The sequence below is a fragment of the Muntiacus reevesi genome, chromosome 2 (assembly GCF_963930625.1).
Source record: "Muntiacus reevesi chromosome 2, mMunRee1.1, whole genome shotgun sequence".
Lineage (NCBI taxonomy): Eukaryota > Metazoa > Chordata > Mammalia > Artiodactyla > Cervidae > Muntiacus > Muntiacus reevesi.
In genome coordinates, this window is record NC_089250.1 from 32,445,268 (window position 1) to 32,460,064 (window position 14,797).

Consider the following 14,797-nt stretch of genomic DNA (forward strand, 5'->3'; position numbering starts at 1 on the left):
ACAACAGAGTAGCCCCCACTCACCAAAACTAGAGAAAGCCCATGTGCAGCAATAAAGACCCAGCACGGCCAAAAATAATCAAACACAAAACTCAAACTGCTGGTCTAAATGTATGCAAGAAGAATTCAGATTAGGATTAAAATTTCTACATGAAACCTAGCACAAGGCCTGGGCCCACAGTCTGCTTGACGAGTGCCTACTGTCCATGGGTTTACAAATGGATTGGAGAACAAGAAATTAAGACCTTATTGAGCCCACCCTGTTAGAAATATGAGATGAGCGGACAGTGATGGTCAAATCCATGGAGCACGTAACTCTCCTACTTGACTGTACCAAATGTGAGATGCAGAAAACATCCCAATTGGTATCATTCACACTTTAAGGCAATTCACTCAGAACTGAGTCTTTGACCTCTACATTGCTTGCCATCTTTGCATGTACGCCACTGCCAGTGTTAACAGCTGAAATGAAGGACTTAAAAGAGCAATTGAAACATGAAGATCTTAGGAGGAGAACTAGGTCATCAAGGGAATGCTGGCGTGTAGTTACTAACCACCATTCCTGAGTACTTAGAGTAACAACTGTTCATTCTCACAGTAATCCTTTAAAAGTAGATACTGGAATTGCCACTATATTACAGGTGAGATTCACCCGAGGTTCTACAGTGATGGGCAGTCGGGGATTGAACTCATCGGCCAGAGTCCAAAGCTACTGCTATTTGCCCGCCCATGTTTATTGGATAAACCCAGAAGCAAGTTTCTACCCTCACTTCATGACCAACTTATTTTAAATAATGACCAAAATTTCTCCAAATGGGATGGTCAATCTGCAGACCTAAGGAAATCAACAAACCACAAGCGAAAGAAAATTTGTTAACACATATAATCAAATTGCTAAACATCAATGATAAAGGGAAAAACTTGACAGATTTCAGAAAGGACATATTATGTACACAGAAAAACTAGAATGGCAGTGGGTGTTCATCAGAAGTATACAAGCTAAAAGCAGAGCAATATCCTTACTGAACAAAAGGGAAAAAAAGCTTTCAACTTAGAATTCTAAATCTAGCTACATTATTTTTCAAAAATGAAAGTGAAATATTTCTTGAGACATAGAAAAGCTGAAAGAATCCATCACAAGCAGATATCCAATGCCAGAAATGTTAAGGGAAGTCCTTGGAGCAGATGAAAATAGTATTAGAAGTCTGGATGGATACACACAACATCAAAAATGGTAAGTATATATGTACATATAAAAACTCGATTCCATGTTTTTAAGTCTTCTTAAAAGACAGTGTTGGCACCATACACAAAAATAAACTCAAAATGGATTAAAGATCTAAATGTAAGACCAGAAACTATAAAACTCCTAGAGGAGAACATAGGCAAAACACTTTCTGACATAAATCACAACAGGATCCTCTATGACCCACCACCCAGAATATTGGAAATAAAAGCAAAAATAAACAAATGGGGCCTAATGAAACTTAAAAGCTTTTGCACAACAAAGGAAACTATAAGCAAGGTGAAAAGACAGCCTTCAGGATGGGAGAAAGTAATAGCAAATGAAGAAACAGACAAAGGATTAATCTCAAAAATATACAAGCAACTCCTGCAGCTCAATTCCAGAAAAATAAATGACCCAATCAAAAAATGGGCCAAAGAACTAAACAGACATTTCTCCAAAGAAGACATACAGATGGCTAACAAACACATGAAAAGATACTCAACATCACTCATTATCAGAGAAATGCAAATCAAAACCACAATGAGATACCATTACATGCCAGTCAGGATGGCTGCTATCCAAAAGTCTACAAGCAATAAATGCTGGAGAGGGTGTGGAGGAAAGGGAACCCTCTTACACTGTTGGTGGGAATGCAAACTAGTACAGCTGCTATGGAGAACAGTGTGGAGATGCCTTAAAAAACTGGAAATAGAACTGCCATATGACCCAGCAATCCCACTCCTGGGCATACACACCGAAGAAACCAGATCTGAAAGAGATACGTGCACCCCCAATGTTCATCGCAGCACTGTTTATAATAGCCAGGACATGGAAGCAACCTAGATGCCCATCAGCAGACGAATGGATAAGAAAGCTGTGGTACATATACACAATAGAATATTACTCAGACATTAAAAAGAATACATTTGAATCAGTTCTAATGAGATGGATGAAACTGGAGCCCATTAGACTGAAGTAAGCCAGAAAGATAAACACCAATACAGTATACTAACGCATATATATGGAATTTAGAAAAATGGTAACAATAACCCTATATGCAAGACAGAAAAAGAGACAGAGATGTACAGAACAGACTTTGGGACTCTGTGGGAGAAGGCGAAGGTGGGATGATCTGAGAGAATAGCATCGAAACATGTATATTATCAAGTGTGAAACAGATCGCCAGTTCAGGTTGGATGCATGAGACAAGTGCTCAGGGCTGGTGCACTGGGATGACCCAGAGGGATGGGATGGGGAGGGATGTGGGAGGGGGGGGTTCAGGATGGGGAACACATGTAAATCCATGGCTGATTCATGTCAATGTATGGCAAAAACCACTACAATATTGTAAAGCAATTAGCCTCCAACTAATAAAAATAATTGGGAAAAAAAAATGTGTAAAAAAAAAGTGTTGGCTTTTTGAAGCAAAAATAATGAGGGTATATGGCATAACACAAGGAGAAAGAAGAATGAGAACAGTAGCACAAAGTTTGGGAGAAAGAGGGCCCAAAGGCTGGATCCTGTTTCAAAATGGTATAATACCCCTTGAAGGCAATATATACTGTTAAGTCCTAAAGCAACCACTAAAATAACAGAGATACAACTAATAAGAAGGAAAGAAGATAGAGTCATAAACAGTATTCTACTGACCCAAAAGAAAATGGAAAAAGGAAACAGGACAGATAGATTAAATAGAAAAACAAACATGAACATGGTCCATTTAAACCCAACCACATAAATGCTAATAATGGTCTAAACAACCCATGTGAAAGGCAAAGATTGTCAGATGGCTGGCATAAAATAAGAAAAACCTGTCTATACAATGCCTTCAAGAAACCCACTGCAAACCTAAGGACACAAACAGGACAAAAGTAAAAGGGTGGAGAAGAATATACCGTGTTAATACTCATCAGAAGAAATCTAGAATAGCTGTCTTAATATCAGACAGTACATTTCAGAACAAAGAGTATAACCAGGAATTCTTTAAAGGTCACTTCACAATGATCAGAGGCTTACTTTATCAAGATTTCATACATTCAGGGACTTTTCTGGTAGTCTAGTGGTTAAGAATTTGCCTTGCAATGCAGGGGACACAGGTGCCATACCTTCTTGGGGAACTAAGCTCCCACATGCCACGGAGCAACTAAGCGCAGAGCTCTGGAGCCCTAATGCCGCAACTGCTGAGCCTGAACAACACAGCTGGAGAGAAAGATCCCGCATGATGCAACAAAGATACTGAGTGCCGCAACTAAGACCCAACACAACCAAATAAAACTTAAAAAAAAAAAAAAAGGCATACATTTTAAACATCTGTGTCTAATTTTAGAACTTCAAAAATGTATAAAAGTGATGGAATTAAAAGACAGCCAACATACATTAAAATTAGAGATTAAATTCAGTATCCCCTTTCCAATACTTGGTAGAACAAGTAGACAGAAAATCAATGGGGACTTGAACATTATCAACCAAGTTGCTGTAATTGACATTTTTAGAACCCTATCCACCAAATGCAGAGTACCCATTTGCTTCAAATGTACATGAGACCTTTAGCAAGGTATACCTATACTGTGGGCCATAAAGCTAATCTCAATAAATTTAAAGGGATTTAAACAATGCAAAATATTTACTCTGACTACAATAGAATTATATTAGTATTATTAATAGAAAGACATCCTGAAAACCCTTAAATGTTTGGAATCTAATAAACTTATCATGTTGGTCAAAGCAGAAATCAAAAGGGGCATTCGAACATATTTTGAAATATAGACACTGGAAAACCATGGAAAATGGAAGCACACATATCAAAAGTTGTGAGATATAGCTAAATCAGTGCTAAGAGGAATATTTAGACCAAAAATTAATAACTGAATCAATAACCTAAACTTCTACCATCTAAGAAAGTTAGAATAAGAAGTTGAAAGTAAACCTAAAGCAGACAGAAGAAATGATGAAGATCAGAATGGAAAATTTAAAAAGTGAAGCAATAGAGAAAACCAATGAAGCCAAATGCTGCTTCCCCTGGATGGATCAATAAGATTGACAAACCTCTAGCCAGATTAATTAGGATAAAGAGTATATGAGGGAACAGTACTACAGATTCTACTGAAATTAAATTATATATTAAAATATAAGGAAATATTAAAACTATATGCCAATAAGTTTGACAACTTAGGTAAAATGAAGAAATCTTTTAAAAGACACAAATTACCAAAGCTCTCTTCATAATTGTTGTTCAGTCACTCAATCGAATCCAACTTTTTGTGACCCAATGGACTGCAGCATGCCAGGCTTCCCTTTCCTTCACCATCTCCCAGAGTTTGCTCAAACTCAGGTCCTTTGAATCAGTGATGCCATCCAACCATCTCATCCTCTGTTGTCCCCTTCTCCTCCTGCCCTCAATCTTTTCCAGCATCAGGGTCTTTTCCAATGAGTCAGCTCTTCGCATGAGGTGGCCAAAGTATTGGAGTTTCAGCTTTACCATCAGTCCTTCCAGTGAATATTCAGGGTTGATTTCCTTTAGGATTGACTGATTTGATCTTCTTGCTGTCCAAAATAAACAGATTTTTTAAAAAAAACCTATAGGTTAATATATCTCATGAACATTGATACAAAAAATGTTTAAAAGTTTTTAGCAAGTCAATTCCAACAATATACACTTTGGCCACCTGATGGGAAGAGCCGACTCTTTGTAAAAGACCCTGATGCTGGGAAAGGTTGAAGGCAGCAAGAGAAGGAAATGGCAGAGGATGAGATAATTAGATAGCATCCCTGACTCAACAGACATGAATTTGAGCAGACTTCTGGAGATGGTTGCAAGACAGAGGAGCTTGGCATGCTGCAGTCCCTGGGACTGCAAAGTTGGACACGACTTAGCAACTGAACAACCACAAATACAAAGGGTACAGGATTATGATCAGTAAGAATCACTCCAAAAAACATGTGTAGGTGACTAATGCCTGAGATACTTACATAGTTCCCCATGGTCTAGGAGTGGCATCGTAAAGTGGCTGAAATTTACCCCATGCTTCTAAGGGGGTATAGATAGAGCTGAGATGGTCTGGTTAGGAGCTAGATTCCACAGGCCACAACAAAGACATGGCGCAGCCAAATGAATTTTTCTTTAGTCATTAAGATGGTAAATTTTATATCATGTGCTTTTTAATTTTATTTGGCTGTGCTGGATCTAAGTTGTGACACTTGGAATCTTTAGTTGCGGCATGAGGGATCTAGTTCCCTAACAAGGGATTGAACCCAGGGCCCCTGCATTGGGATCACAGTCTTAACCACTGGACCACCAGGGGAGTCCCTCGTGTATTTGTTTTTTTAGTTTAAATTTATTTTTAATTGGAGGATAATTGCTTCACAATTTTGTGTTAGTTTCTGCCATACATCAACATGAATCAGCCATAGGTATATCGTGTATTTTATCACAAAATTTTTTAAACAAAAATAATAAACACTCAGACCTCATCCTTTCCTAGTCACTTTGTTCTGTTTCTGTTGTGTTTATGAGGTAGACATACATGTACAGCTGGGCTTCTGCACCTCACTTCCCAACTCGGCATTCAGTGACATCACATTAATAGCTTGAAATTGGCCATGATGGGAATATTTGGCATCAAAGAAATTGGTAAACACTATAATTTTTTTTTTCTGTTGTTTTTGTTTGTCGTGCTGGTTGCTGAACATTTACCAGCCCTCCACTATGATCAGCATAGGCATAGCTCTGGGTCTTGCCTGCCACTGAACAATACACTCACCATAGGCACGGTGCTAGGGGATGTTGAGGGTGGGCATTGAGTCATGTCAAGAGTGTTAGTTCTGTTCACTGGTCCTGGGGGAAATGGATGCAAAAAAGATCATCAGGACCTGATGCAGACAGTGTGTCGAGTCCGCAGTTCTGTTCCAGCCTCTGCCCAACAGCTGCGTTATTCTGTGTCCTTGCTGCCTAGGACAGCCCAGGCCAAATCCCTGCAAACCCAACCAAGCCTGCACACCACCCAACTCTATGCAAATAAATCTAATTCTTAATGGAGAGGTGGCCCAAAGCAAAGGATGGTTCTGGAGTCATCCTAATGCCATCAAAGGCAGAAAGATCCAGATAGTTAAGGCCGTTAAGTGGTAAATAAAGTCTGATTGATAAGACGCCCTGGGACTCTTTCTTCAAACACCCACTAATTGTTTACTAATCTGGCAACTTTGAGGAGTACTCTTAGCATGAGGGGGCTTCCCTGATAACTCAGTTGGTAGAGAATCGGCCTGCAATGCAGGACACCCTGATTCCATTCCTGTGTTGGGAAGATCCGCTGGAGAAGGGATACCCACTCCAGTATTCTTGGGCTTTCTTGATGGCTTAGCTGGTAAAGAATCCGTCTTCAGTGTGGGGGACCTGGGTTTGATCCCTGTGGTGGGAAGATCGCCTGGAGAAGGGAAAGGCTACCCGCTCCAGTATTCTGGCCTGGAGAATTCCATGGACTGTAAGAGCAAGAGTGGGACATGACTGAGTGACTTTCACTTCACTTAGCACTAGGAGGAAATCACTGGTGCCCCCTTGTGGCAAGTTTTGAGAAACAGTGAACACAGAACTGCCCAGAAATCGTGGAAAAGGAGAGGTAGCCAGCCAGGTGAAGTACAGAACAGGGCGAGCTGCTGTGCTGGCACTTGTTTTATGAAAGAGGGTGGGGGTGGGAAGCAGGTCTACACTGTCTCTAGAAATGTGCCAAGTCAGTGTAACGTTTCAGAAAGTGTTTTTAAGAAATAGAGGCAGCTTGTTCTGGGAGAAGATGGCACAGCAAGTGTTTAACTGAAGCCTTGTCAGCCTCACCCGGTCCTCCATCTGACAGCTTGCATCAGAGTCCCCTTGCACACTGATTCCCATTCCCAAACATCACCCAAACCCTACAGATTCGGTTTCTCTGAGAGCAAATGTGCAAAACAAGCTCCCCCCCACCATGTGTCTTACGAACACTGATGTCTGAGAACCACATGAATTCAAAGATGAGCCAGAAATTCAAGTGGTTTGTCATTGTCGTCATAGCCATCTGTCACTGAAAGGCTCTCGTGGTCTCTGTCCCTGACCAAAGGAGACTGAAGGGGCAGGACGATTAAGTACGATATGTGATCCTGGATGGATCCTGGTCCAGGAAAAGGATATTCATGAGGCAATTGATGACATTTGAAAAATGTCTGAGGATTAGTTAATAGTATTTCCACGTGAGTTTCCTTGTTTTGGAATACGGTCCCTAATATGAGAATAACTGTGTGGGCACAGATGGTCACTAGACTTACCATGGCGATCATTTCATAATGTATGCAAATGCCAAATCACAAATGCTGTACTCCTGAAACTAACATAATATGGTACATCAACTATATTTCAAGGTCCTTGCCTGTAATTCCCTGGAGATTCAGTGGTTGGTTAGGACTCCAAGCTTTCACTGGCAAGAACTTCGGTTCTACCCCTCATCAGGGAACTAAGATCACACAAACTGTGGGGTGCAGCACCAAAAAAGAAAGTCCTTGTTGTGCTAATTGTACTATGATTGCTCAGCCACATCAGTGTGCGACCGACTCTGCGTGGTCCTCTGGACTGTAGCCTGCCAGGCTTCTCTGTCCATGGATTCTGCTAGGCAAGAATACTGGAGTGGGTTGCCATGACCTCCAGCTGATCTTCCCAACCCAGGGATCGAACCCTCGGCATCTCCTGCATCTTCTGCATCAAAGGTGGGCTCCTTACTGCTGAGCCACTCGGGAAGCCCCTGCTATGATTAAATATACTTAAATATATATTTAAATTTGGGAAAGCTGGGGAGTCTCTAGGAATTCCTTGCACTATTTTTTGTTGTTGTTCAGCCAGTCAGTCAGTCCTGTCCCACTCTCTGGGACCCCATGAACTGCAGCACGCCAGACTTCCCTGTCCTTCACTATCTCCCAGAGCTTGCTCAAACTCATGTCCGTTGAGCCAGTGATGCCATCCAACCATCTCATCTTCTGTCATCCCCTTCACCTCCTGCCTTCAATCTTTCCCAGCATCAGGATCTTTTCTAAGGAATCAGCTCTTCACATCAGGTGGCCATAGTATTGGAGCTTTAGCTTCAGCATCAGTTCTTGCAAATACAAATTTATTTCAAATTTTTAAGGTACAAGTTTTAAAACTATTAAGCCTCCCATTCGGTAAGCACACGTTACATCCTTGTTACTTAGAGTGTGGTCCACAGACCAGCGGCATCAGCTACACCTGGGAGCAGAGGCTTACATTCCAGACCGGTAGGTGGCAGGCAGCAGGTGCAACAATGCCGGCAACTTATATGGTGGCAGGGCTTCCCCGGTGGCTTAGATGGTAAACAATCCGCCTGCAGTATGGGAGAACTGGGTGTGATCCCTGGGTGGGGAAGATCCCTGGAGGAGGGCATGGCCACCCACTCTGGTACTCTTGCCTGGAGAATCCCCATGGACAGAGGAGCCTGGCAGGCTACAGTCCATGGGCTCGCAGAGTTGGACACGACTGAGCGACTGAGCACAGTACAGCTTGGGCGCCAAGTACAAAGACAAGTAGATCTCCACGCCCACCCCAGAATCTGAAAAGTTAATTCCCAGGCCTTAATGGGCTCAACACCACCTTATTCTCGCGAGACTGCCTCTCTCGAAGTCAACGGCTGCTCACGCGGGAAGAGCCGGCGGAACCCACAGTCCGCGGACCGCGGAGGCGTGAGGGGCGGCCAATGGGCCGGTCCACTCGCAGGTCACCTGACAGTCACGCCCACCCCGTGACCTCCTCGCACGTACTTGGACAGCGCCCTGGGTTCATGGAGGCTGTCCGGGGCTCAGACGCGTCGAGATCCTCAGATCCTTGTGGAGACCCCAGCATCCCAGACAGGACAGGACGCTGCCGTCTGTTCCAGCCCCAGTCTTCCCTTCAGGTCTCTCTGGTCACCCTCATCCAGGCCCTGCAGCAGCTTGGGGTGGTGGCGTGAACGACGGTCTCCAGAAGGGGCTTTCATTCAGGCTCACCAAGGCTGGTCTTCAGAGTCCATCAGGTAAATGCCATCTCTTCTCATGTTCTTTCACCTTATCTGCATGCCCTCCCGGTAGCCCAGGCTGCAGGCCTTTCTCTCGAGCCAGTAGAATCAACTACACTGTCAGGCAAGGGCCCAGAGGGACCTGAGTGACCAGCCCACTTGGCAGCCTCGGTGGAGGCTGCCTGTGGCAGTGGCGACCCCAGGACCTTGGCACATGCTCAGGTGCAGAGCAGGGACGAGGGCCACCAGGGGTGGGGGGCAGACACCACTGCCAGCCATCAGAAGGCCCTCCGGTCCCCTTAGGTCTCACCACACATTTGTCTTGACTCAGGGCCAATGTCAGGGGCCTCCCCAGGTGGCTCGGTGGTAAAGAATCCGCCAACCTGTGCAGGAGGAGCGGTCCGATCCCTGGGTGGGGAAGATGCCCTAGAGGAGGAAATGGCAACCCAGCCCAGTGTTCTTGCCTGGAAAACCATGGATTCTTGCCATGGACAGAGGAGCCTGGCGGCTTCAGCCTGTGGGGCCGCAAAAAGCAGAACACAGCTGAGCGGCTAAGCACACAGGCAAGGCCAACCTCGGAGGAACACCATCACTGCAGACCAGGAGCATCATCACTGCAGAAAGCCGGGAGGAGGCGGTGCTTACAGCCTCACCCAGTCCCGGGGACCATCGGGAGCTCCTGGAGATAAGCCGCTGGAAGGTCTGAACCTCGTGACAGTTAATCGTTCAAAGGCAAAGGTCTCCCAGGACTCCTTTATCTCAACCCCCGCTGTGAGTGAGTGAGAGAGAGAGAGACAGTGTGTGTGTGTGTGTGTGTGTGTGTGTGTGTGTGTGTGTGTGTGTGTGTGTGTGTGTGCGCGCACATGAGTGAGAAAGAGATCTTGAGGTTGAGAATGACATAAAGATAGAAACGTCCTTAAAAATCCATCCAGACCTGCTGTGTGAAGTCAGAGCCGCCTGACTCCACTGGCACAGCCCTTCACTTCTGTCTCCCTCTCCTTCCCTCCCCAGCTTGGTTCTCAAGAAACATCATCTTCTAGAAAGGAGGTTCCTGCAGGAGGGGGCTGGGCTTGGGGTGGGGTTGGGGGGCTGGGGTGGGGTGTCTGATTTGTCAGAGAGGTTTAAAAAAAAAAATTTATGTATTTATTTTTGGCTGCTTTGAGCCTTTGTTGCTGCCTGCAGGCTGTCTTTAGTTGCAGTGAGCAATGGCTACTCTATAGCTGTGGTGCACCGGCTTATCCGTGCTGCCCAGCGTGGGCTCTGGCAGGGGTGGGGAGGCAGCTTACTTGTAGCTAAGCTGCCCCCAGGCATGTGAAATCTTTCTGGAGCAGGGATCCAACCCGTGTCCCCTGCATTGGCAGGCAGTCTTAATCACCAGACCGCCAGGGAAGTCCTCAGAGAGGGTTTTAAAGCTACTTTTGGAGAAGCACTACCACTACAGTTCTCATGCTCCGTTGACTAAGAATCATAGTGGATAATTCTCACAGGTCTTCTTGGGCAGGACACAGGAAGATGCATTTTTAAAAAAGTTTTTATTGAAGACTTTCCTGGGGTCCAGCGGTTAATATTCCAGCTTCCAATGCAGGGGGCGCAAATTCCATCACTAGTCGGGGAGCTAAGATCCCTCAGGCCAGTAGGGGCCTGGCCAGAATTGAAGTATAATTGTTTTACAATGTGTTAAATTTCTGCTGTGCAGCAAAGTGATTCAGTTATACACGTACAGATTTTTTTCATATTCTCTTCCATTATGGTTTATCACAGGGTAATGAATATAGTTCCCTGTGCTCTATAGTAGCACCTTGTTTATTCATCCTATATGATATAGCTTTGGGTAGACTCCAGGAGTTGGTGATGGACAGGGAGGCCTGGCATGCTGCGGTTCATGGGGTCGCAAAGAGTTGGACACAACTGAACGACTGAAGTGAACTGAACTGATAATATAGCTTACATCTGCTAATCCCAAACTCAAAGTTCTTCCCTCCCCCAGCCCACCTCAGCCTTAGCAACCACAAGTCTGTTTTCTGTTTTTGAGTCTATTTCTGTTTTGTAAATAAGTTCACTTGTATCATATTTTAGATTCTACATATAAGTGATATCATATGATACTTGTCTTTCTCTGACTTACTTCACTTAAGTTATGATGATCTTATGTTGCTGCAAATAGCCTTGTTCCATTCTTTTTTTATGGCTGAATAGTATCCCATTGTCTATATGTACCACATCTTCTTTATCCATTCATCTGTTGATGGACATTTCCATATCCTGGCTATCATAAACAGTGCTGCAATGGACCTTGGGGTGCAGATATCTTTTTGAATTAGAGTTTTGTCCAGGTATAGGGAAGACGCATTTTTAGTAATATTCCTAGGCAGTTTGGATGAGGGAGGTCTAAAGAGCAGGGCTCTGTAGCAATGCTTCTCTTAACTTGCATTGCTAGGAAAGTAGCTCATATGCATGTTCTGATTCAGAGGGTCTGGGTGGAAGATGTATTTCCGAAAAGCTCTGAGGATATGCAAATATTGCCAGCCTCAAGACCCGCTCACAGTAACAGGGCTGCGTGGTTTGCAGTCTTGGTCAGTTGTACCCCCGACTCCTATGTTCTCTGTTACAGTGTGCTTTTCTCTGTCCTAAGCTTTCTGAGTTTTCAGAACTACAGCCGGATCTAGGAAAGCTTCGGTAGTAATTTTGTGTAGTCTTCTCCCTGTTAAAAAATAAATAAAATGTGTGATTGCTTGAGCTTAGATAAAATTGTGTTAGACACCAAACAGAATGCAGTCTTGCCAGTCAGCTCAGAATGAGTCTATTTTGGAAAGGCACATAAAATTCAATAGAAAGTCTGCTGGGACCAGGTGTCTTCCGGTCTTTGGAGACGAAACTGCTAATTCAGGCTCCAGCTGCGAACATTTTTTTTTTCTTCTCAATTTTTCTTTCCCTCATGGGAAAAAGACTTTTTGGTTCAATGACAGCAGAGCTCCTCAACCCATTCAGAAAGAACTTCAAGCGTTCTCCAGTGTATTATCTGCTGAAGTATGTGCCTCCCAAAGGCTCTGGGCTGGCGGACACCCGCACTGTGCCCACGGTCATGGGAGAGGCGACACTGTGGCCTCGGATGATCATAAGGAATCGGATTTTCAGAAAGGCCAGGAGAGGCCCCTGAGATTCTTTAGTTGTTAAGGTTGTTGGAGATGTTCCTCCTACCTAAAAATGTTTTAAATTGTGGGTAACATATACATAACAAAATTTACCAGTTTACTTTTTAAAATTATTTATTTACTTATTTATTTTTGGCCATGCTGGGCTTTTGTTGCTGCTCAGACTTTTCTCCAGTTGCGGCGCATGGGCTTCTCATTGCAGTGACTTCTCTTGTTGCGGATCGCCAGCCCTAGGGCACAGTAGCTGTGGCTCATGGTCTTAGTTGCTCCACAGATATAGGATCGTCCCAGATCAGGGGTTGAACCCGAGTCTACTGCATTGGCAGGCAGATTCTTTACCACTGAGCCACCAGGGAAGCCCCAGATTAACTATATTTTAAGCAGATCATTCAGTATTATGATGTACATTCACATTATTGCATAACTATCACCACTCTCCAGCTCCAGAACTTGTTCATCACCCTAAACTGAAGCTCTGTGCCAATCAAACAAGAACTCCCTCTCCCTCCCCCTAGCCCCTGGTAACCACTGTGCTACTTTCCATCTCTGAATTTTACTGCCTAGATACCTCCTACGTCTGTCAGCGCAGGCTGTCATAACAAATGACCTCAGACTGGATGGTTTATACAACAGATGTTGATTTTCTCATGACTCTGGAGGCTGGAAGTCTGCGATCAGGGTGTCAGGCTGGTTCTAGTGACGGCTCTCTTCCTGGTGTGCGGACGGCCACCTTCTCACTCTGTCCACACCTGGCAGGAGAGTGGGAGAAGAAAGAGACAGAGAGAGAAGGGGGACTTCCTTGGTGGTTCAGTGGCTAAGACTCCATGTTCCCAATTCAGGGGGCCCAGCTTTGATCCCTGGTCAGGGAACTAGATCCCACATGTGGCAGTTAAGAGTTGGCATGCCACAACTACAAGATCCTGCATGCTCCAATGCCTACTCTGTTGTTCGAACTGAGCATAAACCATAACACTAGGTCACAGGTTTGCTTGATACCGACAACTCGTGACTTCTGCAGATTCGGGGGAGAGTGTGTTTTATGGCCACCCAGGCCCACAGAATTGTCCACCTCGCCTATATCTCATTTTCTCTGCCATATACCATGTCATTAAGGCTTTTGACTTAGCAAAAAGCTACTTAGTCCGGAAAGAAATTGTGACACTTCTCTAGAAGCCAAAGAAAATTCCTTTCTGTCTGATTCACTAAATATTAAATAAATATTTATTATCTTCCTCTATTCCTCCTAACAGGGGGCCAGCAAGCAATAAACATTTCCTTGCTCCTTATTACACCCTTGTGAAAAAAAGTCACACATTCTGGAGATCCACACCATATGACTATGTTGTCCCAGAGACCCACACTATCTGACTATACTGCCCCAACTTCCTTCCCTCATTCATAGACCCCTGATCTCCTCTACCCCTACTCTAGATAGTGTCCTGGGAGATTTCATATAACTATCCCTTCTAGCAGGCTAGCCTTAGGGCTTCAACCATTTTTGAAGTTGAGGCTCAGTTTCATGTTGTAAAGCCTTGGTGACACTCATTAAGGCAGTATGAGAAGGCTCAAAAGAGTTCTAAGTAAATCTGTAGCAATTTCAAGGCCATCATGAGTACTGTACATTGAAGTCTCATCATATCTGTAAAATATCCACAGTCATCACACACCTCAGAAGTATGAGGTTGCATAGAACTGTTTCCTGTCCTGACTGATGGAAACACATGCACATGTTTGGTTTCCAACCTCAGCTGTATCCTCAGCACAGCTCAGCATCCTGCTTCCTGTTCTGCTTAGCTCCCTCCTCCTCCAGCTTCTTGACTCTCCACAAGGCTCATAACCCTCTCTCCATCTGCTCTCTCAGCTAGAACTTTGTTCTCATTCACAGAGAAAATGAAGTCTTCAACTTCAGTCCATCCCTCTAAAGCTATTACATCAGCTGAAACTGGCTGATTTCCTCTTAAACTAAGTCAGAGGAATTAGGGGGTGGATGCAGGGAGGGGCACTCTGATTGATTACAATGTGCCCTAATTACTTTGTCTTGGAATTAGTGTGGTGATAATTAGGAGTCAAACAGGGCTATCCAGGTAGTGCTCGTGATAAAGAACCTGCCTGCCAACACGGGAGACACAAGAGAGGTGGGTTCAGTCCCTGGGTCTGAAAAATCCCCTGGAGGAGGAAATGGCAACCGACGCCAGTATTCTTGCCTGGGAAATCCCACGGACAGAGGAGCCTGGGGCAGTCCATGGGACTGCAGAGACTCAGACACAGCTGAGCTTCTAAGCACATGGGAGCAAACATTGTGTCAAGCCTCATAGACCCACATGAAGCTGCATTTCTTTGATTATTCTTTTGCTGTCACATCTCTGTCTCTCTGACCACAGCCAGAAGAGAGTCTTAACT